Genomic DNA, 6,136 nt, shown 5'->3' on the forward strand with positions numbered 1-6,136 from the left:
ACGCCCGGCTGATTTTTGATTTATTGTAGAGATGAGGTCTCGCTGCCCAGGCGGGTCTCGGAACCCGCGGGCTCAGGCTATTCACTCACCTCAGGCTCCCAAAGGCGCGGGATTACAGGCTGAGCCACTGAGCCCGGCTTGTATTTTTTTTTAATGGAACATATATTTACTGAGTCTTTACTTGGTAGTAAGATTAAAGACTACTTTCAGCCGGGCTCAGTGGCTCAGCCTGTAATCCCGCACCTTTGGGAGCCTGAGGTGAGTGGATTGCCTGAGCCCATGGGTTTGAGACAAGCCTGGGCAACTTGGCGAGACCTCATCTCTACAATAAATCAAAATGAGCTGGGCGTGGTAGCGCCTGCCTGTAGTTCCAGCTATTTGGAAGGCTGAGGCGGAAGGATCTCCGGAGACCAGCAGGTTGAGGCTGCAGTGGCCGGGAACAGCCACTGCACTCCAGTCTGGGTGATAGAGTGAGACTGCAACTCAAAACAAACAAACAAACAAACAAACAAACTACTTTCATTTTTTTCAGATTTTCTTTATAACTGAACACTGTGAGGACAGTTGCCTGTTTCTTGATACTCAAGCACTCTGCCTATGTATGTAACAGGCAAATGTATAATAGTCCCTGATATCTGTAGGTATAGGGGATCTATACCTACAGATCAATACTTACGTGAATGTCCCTAGCCTTATAATGAGCTTCAACTTCTCCACAACCAAAAACCTACTATTTCTGCAACTCCTGACCCAAATGCTACCCTTTCAAAAGTTCTTTTCAGGTCAATCTGGCAATTTAATCCTTCTCCTTCTCCTAACATTCTGTACTGTTCTGACATTCTTCCTGCCTTACCTTGTATTGCACCAGAGGGCTTCATAGGTAGTAGGTGCTCATACTGTTGTTTCATTGACAGAGTTCACAAGGCCAGTAAAAATGTTTTGTTCAGTTAACTCTTCACTTTTGTCAAATATGCTGTATTTTTTTCACTCCATTGTACATTTGGTACCCGATCTGAATACTACTACTATATTTAAAAGTATACTACTCCAAAATGCTTTGCCTTGCTGAAAAGACAACACTATAATTTTTTAACTAACAAATACCATTGTTATATATCACCACTAATTATGGCCAGGTACTATTCTAAGCAGTTTACATACATCAACTCTTAATCCTCACAACAGCACCATGAGGTAGGTACTATTAATATCTTCCCTTTGCAGATGAGGAATCTGAGGTACAGAGAAAGCCAACAAACAGCCCAAGGACACACAGCTAACAAGGAGCAGAGCTGGGATACAGCCTAGAGTTCATAGAGTATATGTTACAATGATGAAAGGTGAGAGGGAGGAAATTTTGAAAGCCATGTAGAATGCTATATACTATTTCTTTACTAAATAAATCCCCTATCAATTATGGTTTAGAGTATAGGCTTAGCCAACGAACAATCTGGCAAACGCCTTATATTTTATAGAAAAAAAACACACACCTGTAACTTAGGGGGAAAAAGGAATAAACAGGAACCTCTTTGTAGCAGACATAAAGATAATCTGAGGGTTATTGGTATCTTCTGAAATTGCTGCCTAGTTATAATAGAAGCCTTTATCTGTGTATCCATTAGTCCCCTACAGAGTCAAAGTTCCCATTCCTTTCAGTGGTTTGACACGCACAACCCTGGAGCTCCACCCCCAAGGTCATTTTTCACTTCCAATGAAAGGCCATCCAGCAAACTTCTCAACTGCCTCCCAGCACCTACTATAGGTGTGGATAGAGGAAAACAATTCATTTTTATGAACAGCTTGCATATCAAGAGGCAAGCAAAAACAATGGGTAAATTATCCACAGCAGAGCATCCCTCTATAATAGATCAACTAAAACAGATCTGTCCCAATTTGTGTAATGCTACCATTGAGGTCACTTACATATAAGGGCTGGGCATGTCTGTTAATGCATCAGAATTCTGTTTAACCAAATGATCACAAACACAAACCAAATGCAAAAGACCACGATCACTATTTGTGGCTCACCCTCTCTCCCAATTAATATCTCTATACTGTGTTAAATGTTTCCAAAACTTGGATCTAACACCAGGGAGTTTTAATTCCTCATATGTGGTAGCAAAGCACATAAACCACTGAAGCATATAGTCTTCCACCCTACAACCGTGCCCTTCAAATTTTCCTCCATCTCACCTTCCATCCAGGCTGTCTTCATTGTAACGATTTCCCTAAGGAGACCAAATAAAAAGCCAAGCTCTCAGGGGTCACATCCCTCTGCTGCGAAAGCTCAGTGCTATATCGCACAATTACACCATATGCTCTCTCCAGATAAGGACAGGGAAGAACTGAATTTAAGATGCAGAAGTAAGGAGATGCATAAAATGGCCACTTTTGCAGAACCCGAGACAGACAGGGCATACTTAAACATCAAAAGTCCGGGACTAAAGGAATAATTAATAAAGGCAGCTTGATGAAGGAGATAAAACAATAAATAGATTATAAAGTTTTCCAGAGTGAGATCGAGCCTAACAAGAATAATTAAACCTGGCTCAAAGAATCCTCAGTTTCAATGTTAAAAAACAAAATCTCAGCAAAGCCAAATTATTATATTTGGTACTATATTATTCAGCGGAAACAGCAGTCTTTGTTTCATCTGCAGTCTGGATCTACCCCGCCTGCTTTCCCCTACCCCACCCCAGCCCACCCCACCCCCCTCCATCCACCGCAGTGATCTTGAAGGGAGCTGCAGAGGCCCTAAGAAACAGAGATAACGGTCGTAGGCAGAGGCCACGTTACCCAAACCTCACCAAGCCGGGTCAGACTCGCGGAGTCGCCAACCTCCTTCCTTTCCTAAGGCCCTAGTTCCCAGGCAGGCCCGGCTGGGGGCCTCCCGCGTCCCCGGGCCGGATCCGCCCACCACCGGCCCACAAAGCCCCCGCAAATGCCAGGACTCCGCCGCTTCAACTTCCCTGGGACCCAATTCCAGTCCGATTTTATGGGATCAGGGCGTGACCCCCAACTGCAGAAGGCAAGGAAGAGACTGCGGCGAGCCATTTCCAGCTCACTTACACAATAAAGAGATCCCTAGGCGAGGGCTGACCCTCCCCCCGGCCGCCCTGCTGCAGCGCGCCCCCGCCACATTTCCCGCCTCGCCCCCCCAAACCGCCCGGGCCTCGCCTGGCGTCCACCCCTGGCCCCGGAGACCCACAGAGCGCTCAATAGAACGCCCCCTTCCCTCCCTTCTTCCCCAGCACCAGCAGAGTCCGACCGTCCCCACGCCCGCGGCCGGCTCCCCGGTCCCTCACCCGCCGCGCGCTCCGGCCGCGCAGAGTCTCTCCAGTCCCTTCACCCCACAGGTCCGGCACACGCCGCCTGCCTTCCAAGCCCTCGGCGAAACCCTCTGCTGCACCGGGGGGCCCGGCCCGGCCTAACCCACCCAGCAACCCACCCAGGGGCCTTTCCTGTCCAGCGCCCTCCCCCACCGAGACTGCGCTTCCCAGCTCACCCCAGAATCCTCTCCCCTCCTGGGAGGCAGGCACAGAATAGCGGGACACTCCAAGACCCCCCAGAACACTAGCCCCTCAACCTCGCGCCCCCAGGGATCATCCCACACACCTCGCGCTCCCAGGATCCCCACATTCCCACCCCCAGATCTCCATCCCCAGCCCCCAGGGGTCGCGCTCCGGCACACCCAGGCCCTGATCCCTGCAGGGGTCTCACTCTCAAGGACTTCATTCCCCGCCCCTCCAAGTATCTCTCCATCTCCATCCGCTGAGGTCCCAATACCCCCTTCCCAGGGCCCTCCTTGCACGGACCTAGAGACCCCGCAGTCCAAACCCTCCCGCTCTGAACCCCCTCGGTTGTCCCCAGCTCCTGCTTCCGCCCCGTTCCTGCCCTTCAGAGCCGCCCCGTTCCCCCAGCGCAGGACCCATTCCTCCCCGCCCCCCCAAACCACCCCCGCGCCCAGGGCCGCTGCGCTCGGACCCGGCCGGCCGAACCTCTCACCTTCAGCCGAAGATGGTGGCGCCGGCGCACGTCCCCAGGCGCGACCACAGATCCGGCGCCTCAGTCCCAAACCCACCGCTGCCTCCGCCGGGCTCCTTTAGCACTGCTGCTCGAGGCTGCCCCACCCACTCCCACCCTCATTGGGCCAGCTCCACGCCCATCACCGCCGCCCCCAGACCCACTGGTCCGTTTGCGCGCCCATCTCCAAGGGAAGACGTTAGCAACCCGAACGAAGCTACCTTCCCAAGTCCGGCTCCCTCCACCCACCTGGAATGATGCTCATTGGCTCCGGCTCCCAGCCCCAGGCTACAGAGACCCCAACTTCATAGGCTGATCCTGACGCCCGTCATAGATTCCAGGAGGTGCGGCCGGGGCGGCAGCGGGCGATTGGCTGGCTCGGGCGAAGATGGACAGCTGAGGCTGGCTCAGCGCCCCGCGATCCCGCGAGGCAACGGGTGCGGACCCTGCGGCTGCCGGCGAGCTGCGCTGCCATCGGCTGTGCAGACCGTGGGGCAGGTGTGCCACGGCAGGAAACCAGAGCTGCGCCTGGACGCGCCTCGCCCTAGCGTCGGACTGCCGCTGCCGCACACTCGAGCGCCTGGCCGCCCCCTCTGCTTGTCGCAGCCGGCATCTTCCGCAGCGGGACGGGGTTTCACCGCGGAGTGCTGGCCCCCGGCGCTGCCTGCAGGGGCGGGGCGGAGCGCGGTCCATAGGCCTGACGTCACCCCGTGGCTGCGGGGGGTGGGGGCCGGGGCTCTGCGACTCACCTGCAGCGGGGGAGGGGCGGAGGGGGGAGGGGTGCAGCTCCGCCCATGCGTTCGTTGGCTTTGCTGGGGCCCCGGCTGCGGTCCGTGCTCCGGCCACTGCCGGGACCCAGAGCCCCAGGCGGACTCTGCCGGGGTCCGCCGAACCCCGGGTGCGGGATACCTTCCTCCAAGGCCGCAGTTTTGGTGTTAGCGGGGGAGGGGCCTCCCTCCCCAGCCTCCAGACAAGACTGAGATTCCAAAAGAATGAGAAGAGAACCGACCTTGGAGGGACAACTCGTGAGACTTCATTGACCTCATTCATTCATTCGTCGATTCACTCCTTCATTCTTTCAGCTCCCTACGTGAGAAGGGCTGTGAGGGGTTCTTAGAAATATAAAGTTGGATTCTTGCAGTACTGTCATATACCCTAGGGCCTCTGAGATTTTCAGGGGACTTAGAAAACGTTTGAGACTTGGAAAAAAAAAGCTCAAAAATAAGGAAAGGAAACTGGAAAAATCGAAGTCAATGAATATTTAATTAAATGCCTGCAGAATCTAGTCAACTGCAACACAACTTTTGCATAATTATATATAATAGTCTAAATCACATGAACAAAAAGTATTATTTCGTATAAAAATGAAAATTATCAAAATCAAAAAAATTGACCAGCAAGATGCAGTTATTTAACATAAGCTATGGGTGCATGTGTGATAATGACGTATTTGCTTAAGCCTAGGAAACTTCTAGTCTGGTAAAAAGTGAATAAAGCAAAAAACAAAATGAGGCGGGAAGTGATAAGGAAGGGTTGGTGGAATTCAGAGGAGGCTCCAAGGCAGCTGAGTGCAGAGTCCTTCCTGGGGAAGTCAAAAGCTGGCTCTGTATTGTCCTTTGTCCTGGTGCATGTGGTCCCCCACCCCCACCTCCCCTGTTGGAGTAGCTGCCCCTTGTCCAGGTGTCTTGTGACTTGGCTTCATGAAGAGGTCTGTCCTTTTAATACAGTCTGCACGTGGAGTACAAGTTAACTTTCCAAAATATATGAATGATATTTCTCTTCTGAATTTCTTAATGTGTTTAGAGAAAACCAAAGACTCTATATGTAAGACCTGAGTCTCAACTTTGTCAGCCACTGAAGGCACTTCTCAATGCAGTATTCCACGCTTTGAGCATCCACATACAAGCCACCAAATCTGTGTTTTCTCATAGTTTTAAAACTTCCTCCTAATTTTAAAACAAACTCAGGGCTGGGCGCAGTGCCGCAGCCTGTAATCCCAAAACTGGGAGGCCAAGGCGAGAGGTCTGCCTGAGCCTAGGGGTTCAAGACCAGCCTGGACAAATTGGTAAGCCCTCGTCTCTACAATAAATCACAAAAACTAGCCAGGTGTGGT

The 6,136-nt window shown here is 51.9% G+C and overlaps 1 protein-coding gene across 7 annotated transcripts in view; it reads right to left on the reverse strand.

Moving 5' to 3' along the window:
- MYH10 (myosin heavy chain 10) overlaps positions 1 to 4,312 on the reverse strand; it is a 154,789-nt gene extending 150,477 nt beyond the window's left edge. For 3 of the 7 annotated variants that reach the window (XM_008061144.1, XM_021713963.1, XM_008061139.1), the window contains exon 1: positions 4,006 to 4,113. The gene's annotated coding sequence lies outside the window, so the exon portion shown is untranslated. Of the gene's footprint in view, positions 1 to 4,005; positions 4,114 to 4,272 lie in introns of those variants that run through there. The other 4 variants (XM_008061140.1, XM_021713962.1, XM_008061142.2 and 1 more) reach the window with 2 other exon arrangements.
- Between the last annotated feature and the right edge of the window lie 1,824 nt (positions 4,313 to 6,136).

The sequence above is a fragment of the Carlito syrichta genome, unplaced genomic scaffold (assembly GCF_000164805.1).
Source record: "Carlito syrichta isolate Samal-C Ts95f unplaced genomic scaffold, Tarsius_syrichta-2.0.1 Scaffold305117, whole genome shotgun sequence".
In the NCBI taxonomy this organism is placed as follows: Eukaryota; Metazoa; Chordata; class Mammalia; order Primates; family Tarsiidae; genus Carlito; species Carlito syrichta.